The sequence below is a fragment of the Passer domesticus genome, chromosome 13, assembly GCF_036417665.1.
Source record: "Passer domesticus isolate bPasDom1 chromosome 13, bPasDom1.hap1, whole genome shotgun sequence".
Classification (NCBI taxonomy): domain Eukaryota; kingdom Metazoa; phylum Chordata; class Aves; order Passeriformes; family Passeridae; genus Passer; species Passer domesticus.
The window spans coordinates 10,495,763-10,516,368 of NC_087486.1; the positions used below are offsets into that span (position 1 = coordinate 10,495,763).

Below are 20,606 nucleotides of genomic sequence, written 5' to 3' on the forward strand. Positions count from 1 at the left end.
AAAACCCAACATAACAAAATATTAACCTCACTCACTTTAGAGCTGTGAAATGATGAGGGCAGCAGCAAGGGGAGAGTGACACAGAGCCCATGTTCAGGGTCATCCATCTCCCCCTGAGAGCTCTGGCCCAAATGTCCCTCTGGCCCCATGCTGCTCCCTGATGCTGGCCAACATCCCACAGCCACCTCTGCTCCCAGATAACTCCTGACTGTGAAACCCTCTGGGACCACAAGCAGCCTCTTCAAGAATGGTTAAACCCCTCCAATAATCACATCCAGATTATTACTGGGAGGTATTATCACATCCAGGTATTACTGGGAGATACCCACCACCCTCCTGAGATTTGAGGACCTTTTCAGAAATTTCCACATGTGATAAAATACTGACTATGTGACTGCAATGGGTCAGTCACATAGGATGAATTGCGATGAGACACTGGCACAGGCTGCCCAGAGAAGCTGTGGATGCCCTATCCCTGGAAGTGTTCAAGGATGGGCTGAATGCAGCTTGGAGGAACCTGGTATAATGTAAGGAGTCCCATGTCATGGCAGAGCAGTTGGAACTGGATGAGCTTTAGGGTCCCTTTCAATCCAAACCATTCTAGGATAGAATGATTCCATGAACTGAGACAGAGTACTGATTTCTCCCCTCAATATTTCTCAACACCAGACTATGAAAAGCAGCCTGACAAACACACTTTTACTACAAAAACTGGGAGAGCTTAGCAAGGGAGCTATTAATTTACCGATGAATTGCCTATTTGTGCAAAAGCATTTCAGCAAGTCCCAATTAAGACTGTCTGCTCCCAGAAACAGCCTGTCCCACCAAAAGCAGCCACCCAGCTTGCTGGTTACACTGAAATCCTGGGAATTACTGCCTCAACAGCAGCCTGTAAGTACTGTTTTGTATCCATCTGTGCAGTTAAGTTGAAAATGGAAAGCTGGGAAGGTGCCTGTGGGAACAGCACTGCTAGGGGGGGATGCTTGGCTACAGCCACATGTTTCTGCCCTGCTCAGCTGCAAGAATTGCTTGGGTAGAAACAGGACCAGGCCTTTACACCTGGCTGGGCTGAGGGCATCCACAGATATCTAGAGCTCATAGCATCAACAGAAGGATCATGAGAGTCAGGGCTGCAATTTCTGATCATGTTCAATTTTGGCTCTGCAGAGTTCACACAAGTTGCCTTTCACAAGAGTTAATCCTGGGTTTTGCATCCCAAAGTGATTCATGATAAGTCTATACTTGATCTGCTCAGAGCAGCCAACCTGCCCTGGGATGGTGGCCAGGAAAGGGGCCCAGGTGTGTTTGGGATGATCAGAGAACTGCCTCACCCCCTCCCTATACCTACAGAAAGAGGGGTCAGGGGGGCCTGGATCACAGCCTCCTCTGACGAGTCAAGACAAGCAGGTGAGCTTGTCTTGCTCACGTGCCCTGCAAGTACATTTCTCATGTAAACAGGAAAATAAATAATAGTAATTGAAACCCAGCACAGTTGGGCTGGGTTACCCATCAGCAAGGCAGCGTTGCACTCCAGACTGCACAGCAAGCAGCTGCTGCTGTCACCTCTGGCTCAGGATCAGCACCAGGATGTTCTTCACACCCCTTCTCTACATTTCTGTTACCTTTGTGCCCCATTTCTGTTGCCAGAAGTGGGTCTACCAGCCTGCTGCAGTTCATGTTTCCCACAAGCAAGCAGCCCTGGGTGCCAGCAAGCAGAGCATGGCACCCATGCATGTGGCACATGGAAACACTGACATTTCAATTTATTCTAAATGGCACTTCACATCACCGGACATCTAAAACATTCCCATGGCAAAGAAAAGAGAAACAAATATGCAAGGAAAGAAAAAAGTGTTTTGGAGGAAGGAAGGAAGAAGCACTGGAGAAGTGCCAAGAGAGCACAGCCATGGGTAAGAGCTGGGGGTGCCTGGCACAGGGGAACTTCCCAGCCTGGGTCCAGGCTGAGCAGGGCTCCTGCAGCCTTGGGGCAGCCAGCAGTGACACTGGGCTCCAGGTCACCCACCAGCCTGTGTTCACAGCAATCACCCCCAGAACATGGCTTATTTATTTATTTTGGCAACAAATTACTCTCTTGTACAAATTAGTTTTCATCTTTTTCTCCTGGAAGTGATTCTGTAACTCCAGTCAGTGGAGTTCAGTGACATAAGCCAGTGTGGGAACAGCCTCAAGACTACGGGTGCATGCCTAATGCAATTAAAATTTTACTGGTCCTGTGCAGCCATGAAATCCCATCCTCCCTAGCATTCCATCAGTGCCTGCTTGGGAAGAACAACTCCTGTTGGAGCATCCATATCCTCCTGCCCCCCTGCACTCACACTGGGGTGGGGAAGAGACAGGTGATCTATTTTATCCTGGAAAATGGGCAAAGTGTCCCATCACCATCCCTTTGTTCAAGCCCCAAAAAAGGCTACTCGCATTAGACTTCCATAGCACAAAACCAAACCCAAATAAGCAGCTTTTCAATATGTCTGAGAGAATTAACAGTTCGCAGTGGGGGACTACCAGCAGAACCATGCAATGGCTCAGAGCAGAGACCCTCTGCTTCTCTCAGAGCAAGCTGCAATATCCCAGCAGCCAGCAGTCACCATGGATCCGTGTCCTTGGCTACGGCACTGGCTGCTCACTCATTCCACTGAGGAAACAGAATTTCCAGGATCTAAAACATTTCAATCTAGACAGGCTGATTTAGAGGGATTTCATGCCAGTGAAACACTACAAGCTTTTTGAACTCTTTTCTCATGTTCAGTTCTGCAGAGCCCAGATCTTGAGATTTATAGTTGTTTTCCTGAAATGGGGTCAGTGACCGAAGATTTGCACAAAGAAGCATCCAGCAAAACTTGAGCTGCTCTCCATCACCTTCCTGTGCAGAAAAAAAACATGCTTAGTGCTCTGTACAGAGGACTTGAGGGACTCTGCAATAGGGATTCAAATCATGAATGGCACTCAAATTATGACTATGTCACTACAAGAGAGTTTCCATTTGCCAAGGGGAAAGGGAGCATCAGCATTCCCAGGGACACATAAAGCTATTAGTCAGACTGCATCACTGGAAACCATTTGTTTATTTAAAGGGAAGCTGTTGCAATAATTAACATCTTCATGAAAACATGCACAGAGGCTATCACAGCCATGCAGGCAGAGGCATTTGGGGATGTTGTGTATTGCTTGCAGAGTATAATCATCCTTATTTTTCCTTTTTCCTCAAACTCCATTTAGGCTCCTGGGAGGAGCCCCTGCCATTAAATGCAGCTCAGTACCTCTGACCTTCTCCAACTTGGCCAGGGAGCTCCTGGGACACCACAGGCTGTGAATTCCTAATCACTGCTGTAATTAAAACCAGGGAAGTGATGCCAAGTCAGCCTCTGCTCTGCAGCTCCACAAGTTTTCCCTGTGTGGGCACAGAGAATGAGAAGCTGGATGAGCCTTCAGGCCTCATCCTGAAGCCAGTGTGGGCTGGGGCTGGGCTCAGGTGAGGAAGGGGGACACCGACCACTCTGCAGCAGGCTGGGCTCACATTTCTCTAGATTTGATGGGAACAGGTGATCTAATAAGATCTGCTACAGATCTTACAGACTGTGCTGTGCCTCAGCCACAAACACAATACACGGTTTGATCCAAACCTGCAGATTTTTTCTCATTTGTTTTACTTAAACACGAAAATTTGGAAAACTAATGGCACTTGGCCACCATTCTATTTTCAACTAGTTGAAGATCAGGTCAATTTATTCTGTTTTAATTATTTTACACTATAGTGTTTATGGAAATGATAATGCCACCCTTTACAGCAGAACAAAACCAGTGTTAATTACAGAGAGAAAATTATGTATTTGTTGGGCATTACAGAGAGCTACTGAAAACCTTACAGAACAATTCCCTGCTGTGAGACAGGAAGCCAGGCAGTCTGTAAACTTGCAAACTGCTTGAGAAAGAGTAAAGGGTGTGATAAACGTAAAGGGGAAAATAAAAACAGCAGAAGGGGGGAAAATAGGAACACCAGAAGTATCTGAAACTATGAAAGAATTGCTGTGTGGAAATCCAGTAAGCAGCCCCAAAATGAAGCAGGAGACAAGCAATCCTTGGCTCACATAGCTTTGCAGGACATCTAACAGCTTCTGTCCCACATGCAATTATGGCATAAACACATGAGCACAACAGTGACCCAAAATATTTCACTGCCAGTCCTACATCCCTCCAGAGCAGCCTGGGCAGGGTGACCCCACAGCCCTGACCCACCACATGTACTTGGATGTACAAACAGGGACCTCTGTACTCTGCAAGGGTTAATCAGCCACACATGCAATTCAGCAATTACTAGTGTTATTGATCAAGCCAAGACTAATACTACTTAAAACTTCCTGAAACCTGCTTTTGCTCCTCTAAAGTGGCCTATCTCACTATAGTCCTTTTCTCCATTTGATGTCTCTCACTTTCAGACACATCACCCTAAGCCAATCTCTCACAGCCTGCACATGATGTATCACTGCTTTGATTTTTGGGACAGCACATTTTCATAAAAACTGTGTTTTCCATTAAAAAATGCCCCTTGCTTAACCAAAACCAGACCAAACTGAGCTCTTACAGGTGCTTAATTTTACTCACTGAGCAAAATAATTGTCTCTCCAGTGCACAACCACAATTACTGTGTTTTACTTAGATCATACAAATTCTTTGCAGGGTCAAATAATAACAGAGGACTCAAAGCCTCTGTTTCAAGAGTACCCAAGTTTCAAGAGTACCCAAGCCTCTGTGTAGCTCAAATTGCTTTTGTGCTGGCAGAGCTGCCTGGGGGCTCAGTGCACCCTGAACTCAGGGTCTGGGGCATGGGAGCACACATGGGGCTGCAGCAACACCACCAGGGACTGTCCCCGTGCCCCTGCCTCCCACTCGCCCTCTCCCAGAGCCCTCCCTCCCACTCAGCGAGGCAGTTATCCACAATGGAAAAAGGCTTTGCATCCAGGTCAAGCCTTGGATCTGTAGGAGAATAAGACAAATAAACTTTTTGGCAAGGAGGCCAGCATGCTTTCCTGTGTCCCCTGGTGAGTGAGTGAGTGAGGAGAGCACAGGGATGGATGAAAAAGACCAGTTCAACATCAGCATGTAGCTGGGGCTGTGGTATGAACTTGGGCCAGTGGTATTTTTTTTTTTTTTTTGGAGAGACAGGCAGTTTCACTCAGACAGAAGGAATGGCTCAGAGAAAAAGCTGCTGAAGTACTGGGTCCCATTTATACATAGTATTTACACACATTATATATCTGCATGCGTGGATGTAAATGCTTGTGTGTGCATGTGCACATATATAAAAAGCAGAATTTACCCCTACTCTCTGTGACTGATGATTAACAGCACAAATTGCATAATACCATGTGCCCCTAGCATTACTGTGGAAACACCTCACTCCTTAAAAAAACTCTAAGTACCAGGTGCAGTAACAGCCTGGGTGTGACCATGGCACCACATTTCCTTCCCCGCGGTTCCTGGGGACAGAGCTAATGGCAGACCACAGCACTGGGCTCAGGGGCTTTGCTGACCCTCCAGCTTCCATCCACCTTCCTCACAACCCCAACCCCAAAGGCAGGGCACAGACAAAGGATGGGAATCTCCAAGCAACCAGAGGAGCAGCACTGGCCTCTGCTCCCTCCTGCTCTGCACTGCTGGGAAATGTATTTGCAAAACACAAGATCTTTGCAAGCATCCACTAACAAGGGAAAAATGCTAACAAGGAGCTCAATGTCCTGAAAGAGACCAGTAATCACACATAAATAGAAGTATTTAAAGTATCTCAAATATCTACAGCGTATTGGTCCCTTGCCTAGAGAAATATTCAATAAATAATTCAGTGCTATGCAGAGATCTTATTTTAGACATTTGCGATCTTTCAGAGAGCAAAATCCAGCCCCCAGCTGTCTGGAAATGCTCCTTGCTCGGAGCCATGCATGGACCACCAACCCATCCTCATCTCTCTGCACTGAGTCCCTCTTCATCCACTGATTCCAAATCCTCATGGAAAGCTCTGTTCTCCATCCCACACCTCCTCACCCACTCAGCACAGCTCAAACATGTGGACCAACATAAAAATACCTTTTGCACCCCTGAGCAGAGCAGTGTAGCAGCCCTCAGAAGCCACTATGATTCACACATACGGAAAAGCCATGACTGGGAATCTGGTCCAAATCTGCCACTCCTCTGGATAACAAAGCATCAGGAAGCCAGTGCAAGCATTTTAAGTTTCATACCAAAAGGGAAAAGCTCAACAACTCTGCTGTCTCTGAAGTCCATCAGTTGCCTAAGGCATAGTAACAAAAACGCTCCTCTAACTGCTGAAACATCCTTAAATGTTACCCAGCACCAGCATGAGCTAAAGTCATGAGGTTTCCTTATCAGGCTAAAAACCTCAGCCTGTGGTTGCAGAGCATGGAATTCAGATGGGAAAACCTACATGGGATATTTTTGCACCCAATATCCTCCCCATCATATTCCTCTTGCTCCCCTTATCCCAGTGTAGCTTCTGTGTGCTGACCTCAAGTGAGTTCAGGCCATTCCTTCAAGCTAAAATATAACCCAGCCAGAAGGAAAAGCAAACCACCAAAGTTGTGGGGTTTTCTGGCTGTCTTAAGCTCTCTGGAGCCTGCTCACACAACTGTGCCAAAATCAGCATGAGGGCTGCAAAGTTCCATCTGGGGAAACCAGAGCTTGATCTCCCCCATTGGCTTCCCTGGCTCACAGGCAGTACAGTCCACAGGAGCATCCTATTGAGGTGACTAAAGGAGGAGAGAATTTGCCACTCAGCCTTATGGCAAGGCTTTCTGGGCTTGTGCTGAAGTGCCATGAGCTGCTGGCATTGTCACACAAGGCTGGATCCTGACAGTGAATCGTGGGACTACTTTTGCTAGGGCTGGGGCTTTGTTCTGCACACTGCTCACAGAACATCTGCAAAGCTCCCCCCTTCCCAGAAGTACACATAAGTAATTGTCAACTTCACTTCTTGTGAAGAATGAGGGGTTTTGGGTTGGGTTTTGGCTTTATTTTTTATTTTTTACTGACATTGATGGTTGATTGTCCCACATACTATATGATTCCTGAATACTCTGTGTCAGGCAGCAAACAAACAGCTTAAAGAACGGCATAAAAATAGTTATCTGGGGCAGAGTACAAAGAGAAGCACTGAATGGAAAGGGAGAAGGGAGCTGCACCCCTGACAGCTGGCTTGGCAGAGCAGAGATGTGAAGGCGCTTTGCAAAGAGCTGGATGGCTTGTTGCCAGGGAAAGTTTTGATGTTTTCCCTTAAATATTGAATTTAAATAAACCTTAGTATTGTCTGTAGAGGTCCTGGTCCTAAGAATCCCAGTCACCTGAAGGCTCTGCAGCAGTGTCAAGGCTGGGCAGTATTAAGTTCTGTTTTGTCGGGCCAGGGTTTTATGAGCCTTTAAAAGGGAACTTAATACACCAAGGATAGCTCAGCTATTACCTTTGGAGGCAAATAATGAGCAGGATGGCTTCTGCTACAGTGTTGGAAACAAAAAGGTTTAATAAAAGGAAAAACAATAAACAGAAAATCCGATCCAGGTACAGAGGTCTGCTCCTGGTAAAACACCTTCACAAAAGCCTCGTGGTTCTTTTGTTCTCTCTTTTTCTACCTGATGGCCCAGGCGGGATCTTTTGGCCCTCATCCAATTAGGTGACCCCAAGGTTTTAGTGAAGTCTCTGGGGTCCTATAAGGTGTCTTTTCACCTGATCGTTGGGAGAAACTTCTGGGCTTCCTTCCTTTTTTGGGGGACAAAGGCTAGTTTGTCCCTCTCTCATTGGGGGCATCCCCCTACACTCCTTCAGGGCAGTGCAGAGGAGCAGGGACACAAGGGGACTTTCCCTTCCATGCACCCATGTGGGATGTACTCCCTTCCTCAGCTCACTGTCTGGCTCATTTTCAGCCTCTCCACATGAACATGCCATAGCCAGGCCCTCTGTGGCCATCTCACACTACAAAGGCCCTAGGCCATGGCTGGGTGGAGGCTTTGGGTACAATGCCAGGCAGGGAAGGAGCTGATACCACAAGCATGCATTGCCCTGGCTGTTGAGGGCTGGCTCTGCTGTCCCACAGCGGGTCACTGCCAGACAAGGACACACATTCAGGCAAACTCCTGCACTGCCAGTTCCCAGCTCTCCATGAGCATTCACACCCTGCCCTTGGCTGCACCTGGAGGGTCACTGTGTGAGACTGGTGACAGTGATACAGGGACAGTTGACAGGAGAGCCCTGGCTGCTCTCCTGCTGCATGCACAAACTGCAGAGGTCTGATTCCTGCTGGCTTCTGGCAGGATAGGAAGGATGACCCCACCTCACACCACTGCTGGACTGGGCCATGAAGGGCCCCTCACCTTATGACCCCTCACTAGGGCACATGGCTGTTGGCACAGAAATAACTGTCCTGCTACAGTGTCAGAAAAAAGTGGTTAGTTAGCTTACAAGCACATCCCCACCGGGCATGATCAGATGGCATCCTGGTGCCAGGGTGGGGTCCTGTCCTCCCTGCACGACTCCCTGGCCCACCACACACCCAGCTCCACCCCTGCCTGGAGCACAGCTGGTGGAGCCCACACAGGCTGGGATGCCCCACCACATTCCAGTCCTGCCAGGGCAAGGAGTTCTCCTGATCATCTGCCCCTTCCATCACTCCCACACCCACCCTGCCTTTCCCAGGCACCAGCACAAATATTTGTGTGCCAGTCCAGGGGTACTGATCCATCTGCAACCCCTTTTGGGTTCACTGCTGCTGTTTCTTTTGGCAGCAGTACCAGAATAAATGGTTTCTGAATAACACTGAGGATCCTATCAGTCAATTGTATTCAGGCAAGCATGGGAGTACTTCATCCAAAGTGACACAGAAAACTAAACAAGCTCATAACAGAAAATCTTCCATAATGCTTAGGACATGACACAGTGGCATGTCCAGAGTTAGTCCTGAAGAGGATAGGGAAGAATAGGAATGTTTTGAATACCACTTCCAAGCCAGGTGTTAACCTGCCTTGCTTCTGTGGCAGCTCAGATTGGACCAAAACACGTACTTGGTCAAACTTCAATTTTGTGTTGCCTTCTGCAATATCAACAGTTATGTAGCAAGTGTTCACAGCAGGGCTAAGCAGGCCAGACTGCAGCTGGCATTGCCTCCAGCCATGAAGATCCTGGAAATTTGGCCTGTTGCTGTCTGCAGGAGGTTGCCTGTGCATTATCACACCACAGATTTTCATCTTCTGCTGCAGATGTAGAGAGAGACCTCACAGTGAGGGCCGTATCATAGCTAAACACTGCCTTTATTATTATAAGGAGCAATTATCTTTATTCCAATCCTACAGCTTGAAGACCTCCAACTCTTAGTGACCTGCCACTGCAGTTAAAGCCAAGCCATATGAAAAAAGAGGACTGAAAGGCTCTGCCAGCTCTGTGTCAAACACATGCCCATGCAGACAGTATTACAACTGTCACATTGGAAACTGAAACTAGAAAATGACATCAAAATGGGAGCTTACAAAAAAGTAACAGTAGTGTCACTAATTATAACAAATACAGTTGTATCACTCTCTTAGAGTAATCTGACTGTAATTAGACCAGGTTAGTTAACAGGAAAGCTCCCTGCAAGTTCATGGAATCACAGATGGGTTGGAAGAGACATTGAAGATCATCCAGCCATCCCCCACACAATGGGCAGATGCCCTTCACTAGGTCAGATTGCTCAGGGCTCCATCCAACCTGGCCCTGTAGTTGTAGTGCTTTTCCAAAGGACCCTGTCTGCACAGATGGGAAGGAGTGAGGGGGTACCAAAGGTTAAGTACACATGGAGAGAGCAGAGTTTTATCCAGACCCTGTGCACACAGAACTGTGACTGCCTGAATCCGCTCCAAGTTTTATCCCCAAACAAACCAGAAACTGAAGGCAGCTTTGAAAGTTGTTCAAGGCTTATTTGGCAGCCTTGCAGTGCAGTAAGGGGCAAGAAAATAAAGAGGCAGGCCGTGTGCCAAAAAACCCAAAGGAAGGCAACTGCCCCCTGCCACTGCAGGTGGGGGACAGCAGCAGGGCCAGCAGTCGGGCAGGGCAGGGTGATGCAGCAGCCTGGCCCTGCCCGCTGCACAGACCTGCCGGCTCCTGCCGTGCCCTCTGCCTGCCTGGGCCCTGTGCCAGTAGCCTCCAGTCAGAACTGAAACACACTGCCTGCAAGAGCCAGAGCTTCTCAAAATAATCTCTTCTGTGCTCAAGAGTATCACCATGCTTTTAAAGGAACACAGCTTGATGTTTCTCTCTTGTGTGATATCAGTAAAAGCAGAGTGATCACTGCAGAAAGGCTGCTGGCGTTAGGGACACTCACTGCCCCGGTGCAGAAGGTTTTCCCAGGAGGCCCCACAGTGCACACAGCCCCTGCAGCTGTACCCGGGGCCATGCCTGACCCACCACATGGTACAGCTCCAGGAGCAGGCAGGAACCCTCCACCTGCCAGGAGGCTCTCTCAAACTGCTGAAAGCATCATCCTCCCATTCTCTTCACGTGCCAAACCTGCTCTGTCCCCAGCATGCCAAAGGATGGGATGCACCAACAACAGGCACATACACAAGACAGCAAGCAAGGAACCACAATGTGTCCAGATAGGCATTTCATGGCTACAAATAAGGTTTTCATGTTCTGTCCTTGACACCAAAGTGTCATGAGTCCCATGAGCTCTCACACCCTACACAGCAGCAGGGTCTTCCCATGTGGATGGAGTATGCTCATGGTTCTATGCTTGAGAAAAGTGGGAATGCATAGCATGGAATTAGGAACATCACACAGTACACGGAATGCTTGCAACCTACCACTGCTGCATAATTTTGGCAAAGGCAAGTTTTGTTACCAGCTCAGGGAGATCCCTCAGGCAGAGATATACATTGCAAAGAGCCTGCACTGAAGTCTGGGTGACTGAAAGTTGAGACACAGAAAGCATAGAAACTAGCAGGATGTCACAGATTTCCAGAGTCCTTTAGGCTGGAAAAGCCCTCTAAGATTATCGAGTCTAACCATTCCCCCAGCACTGCCAGGCTTGCCACTAAACCGTGTCCCAAAGTGCCATATTTACACGTTTGTTAAATCCCTCCACGGATGGCAACTCCACCATTCTCCTGGGCAGCCTCTTCCAGAGCTGAAAAATTCTTCTGGTGAAGAAATCGTTTTTAATATCCAACCTAAACTTCCACGGGCACACCTTGAGGTCAGCTAATCTTGTCCCTCCATTTGCTACTTGGGAGGAGACGAACCTCCCCACCTAGATTCAACCTCCTTTGTAGAGTGATAAGGTCCCTTCTGAACCTCCTTTTCTCCAGGCTGAGCTCCTCCGGCTGCTCCTTATCCGGCTTGTGCTCCACACCCTTCCTCAGCTCCGCTGCCCTTCTCTAAACACACTCCAGCACCTCAATGTCTTTCTTGGAGTGAGGGGCCCAAAAGTCAACACAGGATTTGAGGTCAACCACAACTACACAGGTGTGCCATGCTGCACGGAGCTCCCGCTGTGGGAAACAAGCCCCGATACGTAGGGTCAAGAGTTTGGGACAATGAACCAAGAGGGGCAGAGTCCCCCAGGGAAGCCCCAGTCGCCAGGCTCCGTCTCTGCATCCCAGTGAACTCGCCCCCACGGCTGACTGGGTGCAGGTAGAGCTGTGCTCACCGCTGATCCCAGGGCTGCCGGGGAGGTCTCAGCCCCCGGGGCTGCCGGGGAGGTCTCAGCCCCCGGGGCTGCCACCCCGCGCTCTGCAGCCCCGCAGCCCACGCGGGACCTCCGGGGCAGCCGCCTCCAGCGCTGGGAACTCCAGCCAGAGGCGGGCAGGAGCTTTTCCCCCGCCGAGGCTGCTGCAAACACGCGCGACAACTGGAAACTGCCGAAGCCACGTGCGGTGACCGGCCGAGAGCTGTCCTGCCTCGCCCCCCGGAACGAGCCCACCCACGCAGCAGCCCCGGCTCCCGCGGCCGCAGCTCTCGCTTTCTGCGGCTCGGCTTTGCCCCGCAGCTCGGCTTTGCTCCGCAGCCCGGCTCCGCTGGAGCCTGCGGGCCCCCGGGACCGCCCCGAGGCCCCTGGGATGGAAGTCCCGTCTGGAGCCCCCCGGCCCGCCCAGACCCACCCGAGCCTTGCCCGGAGGAGCTCCTGGATCCCGCTGGGATGGCCGCGGGCTCTCAGAGCACTGCAGTAAGAACAATGAAAGCCCCGCCGGGACTCACCATGCGCCGGTGCCCGGTCCCTCTGCTGCCCGGTCAGCTCATGGCCGGGGCTCTGCCCTCCCGATCCCCGCACAGAACTGCTGACTGCAGGGCGTCCCTCCCCCTCCCATCTGCAAACGGCTGAAAGAAGTTAAGCTTGGCTAATATCGGCTTAGGCTGTATTAGCGCAGCAGCAGCAGCGATGCTCGCTGTAACCCTTGAGCTTCCACATCCCGGCGATGGGAGCCGCCTCCCAGAGGAAAAACCCCACCCTCTCCGCTCCTGAATATTGCAGTGTTTTCGCACATCTGTCATACTGGAGAATTTACAGGCTCGGAGCAAGGCTTTTGGGTGTAAAACTGTAAAACCTTTCTGCAACTGCGCAGTTTAAAATTAGAATCTGCCTTTTTTTTTTTTTTTTTTTTTTTTTAAGGAAAAGTCATCATAAAAGAAAGTCTGTGCCACTATTTCGGGTCTGCTGAACTAGAAACTCCGTAGGTCGGATATCTGCAGATGTTTAAATGGGCAGATGGTGACAGGACAAAGGGTAATGGCTTCACAGTGACAGAGTACACAGTTACATGGGATATTGGAAGAAATTCTTCCCCGTGAGGATGGTGAGACACTGGAGCACATGGATGGAGACACTTCCCCTGAGAATCTGGGGATGCCCCACGCCTGGATGTCCAAGGCCAGGTTGGATGGGGCTTGGAGCAACCAGGTCTAGTGGAAGGTGTCCATGCCCATGGCAGAGGGATTGGAACTGGGTGACCTTAAAGGACCCTTCCAACGCAAACCATTGTGTGATGATCGAGTAGAATAAATACAAATCCCCTGAATCAATAAAATAGTAAGAGAGTAACTATTGCCAACATCATCCTTTTACTGCTATATATATTGAAAGAAAAACCTAACACTCCGGTATTCCAGCCCAAACCAGGTTTTGTTAATTTACACTCAAAATAACAAGACCAGAACTTTGAAATTCATTTGTCATAGTAAATGACTAACATTTACATTTGAGAGATCTGGCTGAGATACTCTCAACTACAAGAACATTCCTTTCAACTGGAAACCAACAGTGTCTGATAGCTTCCAACTCCCCTCTCTTGAGCAAAGATAACATGGGTGTGCCACCCCTGGGCCCCCGGGAGCCCTTGCTCCATATCATCACATTATTTACTGTTCATTTTTTTACTGTTCAATTCCTGCTTAAGACTCTGGCTGTTAGGAAGGCATTTGAGAGGTCCTCCCTTCTAGAAGCTGAATATCTGGCATTATTAACACTGAAATTATTGTTTTCCTCAACTCCTTTTTTTCCTGGCTGGCTCTCCACAACCGCTTGGCAGAAAAGCAGGGAGCAGAGTGTGAAGACTTACAGAAGCTGTGTGAAGACTTACTATTACCATAGTTAATAAGGTTTCTCTCCGACCTGTCCTAAATTTTACTTGTGATATTGGAGTTTGTAATGGAGAATTCTCAAAGAACACCCATGAATGAAGAGGCTATTTAATGAGATTTCAGGCAAGATAACCAAATATCACTCCTTTGGGTCACATGGGGGTGTTCTGCAATCAGGCTTAATTCATCCAAGTGCCAGAGTAAGGCAGGGAGTACTAGACTGAATGGTTTCCAGGTGCAAATCAGCATCACAGTGCTGGCTTAATGGGACCTCAGCAATATTCACCAGCTCAGCTTCCTGCCCCTTTGTTCTTTTTGAGCCACAGCTTGACAGAATCTTTGTAGTCAAGAAAATATTTCAGGCGTGTGAACAGTCCTGGGCTGGCTGGGTGCTTCAGTGCCAGTAGCCCACAGTCTCAGCATACCTGTTTTCTGCTGAAATGCCCTAAAGGGGACATGGGAATCCCGATTTCAAATGAATATTGGATTAACACCAACCTACTGTGCTATGGAGCCCATTTTCAAACTCCTGCTGGGTAAGGGCTGGTCTTGCCTACCACGATGAAGCTCACCATGGGTAATATATACCCTTAGTATAAGTGGTGAGATTGAGTAAAACATGTTTTGTGCAGAGTCTGACCCTTTTACCCTCTCTGTAAATATCCTGAGCAGTAATTCCCTTTCTCGTTTTGCTGTCATTGCAGTACATACGCATATGGACTCACTCTCTGAAACAACCATTGGAGATATCTGAGGGAGAACAAAGAGAGGAATCTGGATGTGGGCTGCCTACCTTAAGGGAAAAACGACGTAAGCATACTCCAAGTAATAAACTGAATAAAAGCTTTCCCCCTGCCCCAGAATTTTCTGCAAGGTAATTTGTAGGGCAGAGTGATGGGGACAGGGCTTTGTGGGAAGACAATCTAATTTTTTGGACTCACAGCTAAGAGAAAGCATTGAGTAGCAGGGATGTTTATTCTAGTACAAAGGAAATTAGACTTCACCTTTTGTGCTCAGTCTAAAGCCCAGTAAGACCCACCTACCAGTAAAATCAATGTGAAGACTTCAAAGAACTTCTCTGGGATTTGGCTGAGACCTGACCCATTCAGGATGGCATGTAAAAAAAGATGTGTCAGTAAATCACAGTGCATTTAATGCTCCCAGCCAAAGACAAAGTTAAAGAGTCCTATAAAATATTCCACCTATGGAATCTCTCTATGCTTTTACACCTTATCAAAATTAATGAGAAACGCAGATTATGATTGAATGTTAAACATTGCTGCTTATAGCCAGGAAAATAAAGGATAGGACATGGTGTAATGGTATGGTCAATTCAGACCAGGTATAAGGAATGATTTTTTTATAAGGAAGGTGGTGACACACTGGCACAGGTTGCCCAGAGCAGCTATGGATGCCTCAGCCCTGAAAATATTCAAGGTGAGGTTGGACAGGGCTTGGTACAACCTGGTCTAGTTGAAGATGTCCACTCATTGTAGGGGGGTTAAACTAGATGAACTTTAAAGGTCCTTTCCAGCACAAACTGTTCTATGACTTTACACAGAGTCATCAGAGCAGCTAAATGAGGCTGTACCACCAGGAAACCACACAGAGCTGAGATAGCCTGGGAGCTTCCACTGCTCTATGCAAGAGTTCCACTTCAAAATTCTGAGCATAACTCAAAAAAACCCAGTTGCTGCTATGGTTTTCAGGACATTCCCATAAACCAGAGTGATAGCTTCAGTTACACCACAGAAATCTGCCAACAGGATCTCTACATTCCTGAAGGCCCATCCATAGAAAACTGTGCCTCAAGTAGAAATAAAAAAATGCCACTAATTCAAATAATGTGTAAGGGGAACTTTACTTCTTTGTGTGTCTTTTTAGTGGTCTCCTTTTCTTTTCTATACCTTCTGGTCAGATATTATGCTTGTATGTTTATACAGCCTATATTTTGGACCACTTCCAAAGAGCAGCAGGAAGGAAGCATACAGCACAAACAGAAGATTAATTGAATAATTAGGAACATTAATATTATGTTACTGGGCAAGTGTTTCTGCCTCCTCTCCTTCTAGCCCTCAATTTCCTTACACCACAGGGATGCCAACTGATGGCAAGGTAACAAAAATAAACCCAGGATGATGAATTTATTGCTTATGCATCTCTTCCCAGCTGTCATCCTCAGAACACTGAACAGGCACCCAGAAGCACAGTCTCCACATTGCAGCTGAGCCTGGTAGGTGCAGCGCACAGTGATGTGCAGGGGCCATGTCCTGGCCCAGTCCAAGGGGGTCTCTCCTGCACCCTGGCATGTCAGCAGGGCTGGCATCCACCAGCCAGAGACCCCAACCACATCCCACACCCAGCTTCTCTTCCCCTGGCAGCAAGGGCCTGGCACTGTGCTGGAAAATGAGGGAAAAGGCGGGATTTGGCATCATCTCATAGAGGGTTTTTGAGAAATCTGTGGCTGGGCTGGGATTTGAGATGTCCTTAAATATTCCAAATTAAATACTTTGCTGAAATCTTTTTCTTTTCCTGACACTAATTACAAGCAGTTACATTGTTTGAATGATTTTTAAACACACGGTTTATGTTTCAGGATCTTTGTTGTTGCTTGAGGGTTTTTTATTTATTTCGTTAAGTAAAGCAGCAATTACGTTATTTCTATTTTTGTTTCTAGAAAGTTCCCTTTGCTGATGCCACATCCTGGAGCACCCTGCACTTTTCTGTGCCTGACACTGCTGTAACTTACTTTTGCTCTCCTGTTTTCACAAGTACTTTCAAGTCACCCTGAAGACATTTCTGTCCATGCTAAATTTTGCAAATTCTCTTCAAGTCAGTCTGTGGCTGCACATAAGTGAATTTTCAGTTCAAATGTATATGGCACATTTTTGCTGACTTCTGTCAGGGCTTTCCCTGTCTCCAGCCTCCTTCCCCATACCTGCTGCAAAAACAGCCTTAAAATCTCTTTTTTTCTGAATATTTTAAGCCTCCAAGATGCTGGAACAAGGTTCCAAAGGGTTAAGATGGAGGGGGCCCCCAGACAGCTCATTCTGCAGTCTCAATGACACAGAGCTTTTGCCTTTTCAAATATATTTAACCAAATAAAGTGAATAGGATATGCAAATGCCTTTCCCGAAAGGAAACACAGCCCTGAATTGTTGTTGGCAGGTCAGAGCATCACACCACCCTCAGCAGCCTCTCAGCTGCGGCAGATTCGGGCTGGAGGAGGTGGCGGCACAAAAAGACCCTTTTCAGGCAGAAAAAAAGCCGGACTCGGGTATTCCAAGGAGACAGAGGGAGGAGGTCACTGGGCACGGCTCCCGCGGCATCTCAAAACCCTGGCTCCCTGTGAAGGTGGGGAGGCCCTGGCACAGGCTGCCCAGAGAAGCAGGGGCTGTTCTGTCCCTAGAAGCGTTCAAGACCAGGTGGGACAGGGCTTGGAGCAGCCTGGTTTAGTGGCAGGTGTCCCTGCCCTGTAGCAGGGTGTGCAAGGGAGACCCAAAGTGAACAAAGGTTCAGGGGACATCAGGACGCTGGCACAACTTGGGTGACCTTTTGCAAGCTGTGCTCACAGGCTAGCCACAAGCTGCTCTCAGCTCCAAGGAGCTGTTGGAACACTTGGCTGAAGAAAAGATAATTCTGAATGAGATTACCAGGACTTACGGAGCAGGGTTTTACCTAAAACTGAGCTGTATTGGTATCTTGGTTTGAAAGACAGATGTCTGCCAAGGAAGGCAGGAACCTCCCTTGGAATCGAAAATGTGACCGCCTTCCCTCCAAATTATTATAACTTTGAAGTTAAGGGGGTTTAAAGCAGAAGTATGGAAAAGCAATAACAGTTCTCGGTGTGTGTGTGTGTACAACAAGAGCAGGAACCCGAGCGCGGCCTTCCCTGGGCCCAGGCCTGTCCCTGGCTGCGGTTCCGGGCGCGGCCAGCATGGGCGCTGCTGGCTCCGGGCCGGCCGGGCGGCTGCGGTGATTCCCCCGCTCCTGCAGCGCTGTGGCGCGGGCCCGGCCCCGCTCTGCACGGGGTGACGGCTGAGGGAGGGAAAGGAGGTTTCCCCGGCAGCCCCCAGGGGCAGCCGGGCCGTGCCCTCCCGATGGCGAAGGGAACGGCAGAGCCCAGCGCACCCGCGCTGGCAAACAAAGCGCAGCGCTAAGCCCTAAGCGGGGGCAGAGGCAGAACAGAGGATCCTGGCAGGTGTTGGGTGTCTGGCTAAATTGTAGCAAAAACCCTGAAACAACGGCCAAAAAATGGCTGGGGCTGTGCGGGAGCAGCCGGGAGAGGCTCCCTCAGAAGGGCTCGGGGCCCTGAGGCACCCCAGTCGATGGTGAGGGCCCTTTTCCAGTGAGGTCAGGTGTTGATAAGGTCCGACAGCTCCTCTTACAAGCAAAGGCTCACCCACGGTAGGAGAAGCAGTAAAAGATGGAACTGTTGGAAACAATATAACTTTAAAATTTTTATTTTGCCTCTCTAGTTACACTTGACTTTATCTCAGAGAAAGGAATTTTCTTTAGGTTTTTTTCAGAGGAGCCCGAAGATACCTAGAAAGATAAAAGGCCATCAGCAGAACACTGGTGGCCACCTACGAACATCTACCGTCACAGGAACATGTACTACCCTCACAGGCTACCTCTGCTCCGGAAAGGACTGATAAGAAAATTGAACAATCGAGATCTAATTAATATCAGAGGCAAAGAGATTCGGATCCAATGGAAAACTGAACACTAGAGGTTGCTCAACTCTAGACCAATGTAGTTTGAGGCAGTGCATCTCTATGGGGTTTAACTGTATAAAGTTTGGGGGAAATCCTGCAAAAACATGTCATGGAATTATTCTTTCTGCACAGCCAGGCTATGTGTGGATGAGATTATTTCTGTGGTACATCCTGGCCAGATCAACATCCTGGCCAGAAAAAATCCCCTCCTTCTCCTTCCTTTCACATATTTTGCTCTCTTGAGTACCAGTCCTTATCATCTCTCTGGCATCAAATGGGACAAAATTCCCTGAGAGAAAGAAAAAAAAGGAAAAAATCCCAATCTCCAGCAATTTAAGATACTAAATAAAGTATACTTAACACTTCAAAAGGGGTTCTAATATATTTGTCTTTTTTTGCCCATCATTGCGAAGAATCTTACAACAAACTAAATAATATCCTCTCCACTTCTTATAACTAAGTACTGTTTCCTGCAGAAAAGACATTAAGTCTGCATCATTCCTGCCTTCTATAATTTGACTGCTTAGATCACCTCCAACTCACTTCAATCAACAGCAGAATGATTGACTGTTTCCTAGATAATTTTTCAAAGAGGAAAAAAAGAGAAGTTAAATCAGTTTAGCAATCTGCATGCCGGTTCCTGTGCTGAACAGCTCATACTTGCCCTTGGAGATGGGGGGAAAAAAAAAAAAAAAAGAATGCCAACTTAGCAAACGTCTCGGTGTTTTGCCTGCTGTAGCTTTTGGCTGGGGCCATCTAGCAGCGAGTGGGACACCCCAGCGGTCACAGCGATGTCAGTGTGGCTCCTGAAGCTGACCTTAGGGATTTCATAGCCCTTGGAAAGGAGTTGCTTGTTGCTCTGGAGGCAAAGAGGATCAGGGCTCTGCCCACTACCATGTGCAGGCCCTTCCCTGAGGAGGCTGTTCCTGAGCCCCTGTCCCTCCCTGGGCACCATCACTGGCCCACACGGGTGGGCACTGCCCAGGGACTGCTCTGCCTTGTGCACGGGGGAAGTTCAGCCCCAGTTTCCTAATGGCTGGTGGGAGAAGGAAAGCTCATTTCAGCCAGCCCCTGTGATTCTCAGCCATGAACAAGCACAGTGGCCTGCCCAGGGAAGTGAAGGCTGTGAAATTTTCTATCCAACAGCAGGTCAAGCAGTAGCCCAAAGTGAGCCATGGTGCCTTTTGTACCCATCCATGAGTGGCCCGTGCTCTCAGCAGCAGGGAAAACCCATCCTTTCCAAAGGCAAAAGATGCCAGGTTGAAGAGGGGGCACAGCCCCAGGAGCAGACAAATCTGCCACAAGGGCAACTGTCCCAGAGAGGAGGCTGTGCCATTGTCTGGGGTGAAAACATTGGGGAAAAACAAATAGCATGGCTGAGATATCATGTTGGCATCCAAATAAGCAGGATCTGGATTAGTAATAAGGAAACTTGGAAGATTTTTCTAGTAGTTTCTAGAACTTTCCCAAATGAAAGTATGTTCACAGCAGGGAGAGTCACGCTTCTGTGAAAGGATGAGCTTACCTGGCACCACACACCAGGTCCCTGCCACCTCAGCGCTTCTGGTTCTTCACCCAAAGTTGTATCTTAATAATTACAGAATCATAGAATCATTATGGTTGAAAAAGCCCCCAAAGGTCAATCCAGCACTGCTAAGCCCACCACTGAATTAAATCCCTTAGCACCACATCTATATATTTTTGAACACTTTCAGGGATGATAACTCCAGTACTTCCCTGGGCAACCTGTTCCAATGTCTGACTACCCCTTCCATGAAGAAATTTTTCCTAATATCTATCTTAAACCTCCTCTGGCAGAGCAAAAAGTCCCATTGCAGTGGGTGATCTGGCTGACAGATTTGGTGTGGCTGTCGTTCCTCTGTGGTCAAAACACAAACTCAGGGGGCCAGGTGCAGCATCCAAGTGTCTGTTCCCAGGTGTGGGACTGATGCTCCCCTCCTTGCCATCATCAAAACCCTCAGCAGTGAAAGCAGTGAGGGGTCTCAGAATCTCAGAATCTGGCCACTAAAAGATGTGGCAAATAATGAAATAATGTGAAAAATGTGAAATAATGTAGCAAATAATGAAAAAATGGGGTTGTTTTTCCAAATAACCCAGCATTTGGAATTTCTGATCCTGGGCCAAGTGACACACTTGGCCTCAGAGGGAAAAGTCACCTAAAAACCCCCAGGTGCCTTTGGAGCCGTTACTCTCAAAGAGGTCAACTCATCCAGCACGGATTTTGCAGCATGACTGCAC

At 48.3% G+C, this 20,606-nt stretch overlaps 1 protein-coding gene and 1 long non-coding RNA gene across 9 annotated transcripts in view; one reads left to right on the forward strand and one right to left on the reverse strand.

The window, feature by feature from the left end:
• Window positions 1–20,606, reverse strand: part of ACSL6 (acyl-CoA synthetase long chain family member 6) — a 57,294-nt gene that overhangs the window by 31,885 nt on the left and 4,803 nt on the right. The window contains exon 1 of one of the 7 annotated variants that reach the window (XM_064388165.1): window positions 12,250–12,408. The exons of the other annotated variants lie outside the window; for them this stretch is intronic. The gene's annotated coding sequence lies outside the window, so the exon portion shown is untranslated. Of the gene's footprint in view, window positions 1–12,249; window positions 12,409–20,606 lie in introns of those variants that run through there. 7 annotated transcript variants of the gene reach the window in all.
• LOC135280351 (uncharacterized) lies at window positions 12,047–18,940 on the forward strand. Of its 2 annotated transcripts, none has more exons than XR_010347339.1 (4): window positions 12,047–12,217; window positions 14,334–14,439; window positions 15,799–15,862; window positions 18,148–18,940. It is a non-coding gene; the product is annotated as an uncharacterized LOC135280351 (long non-coding RNA). The 2 variants fall into 2 exon arrangements; XR_010347340.1 differs by lacking the exon at window positions 12,047–12,217 and adding an exon at window positions 12,538–12,775.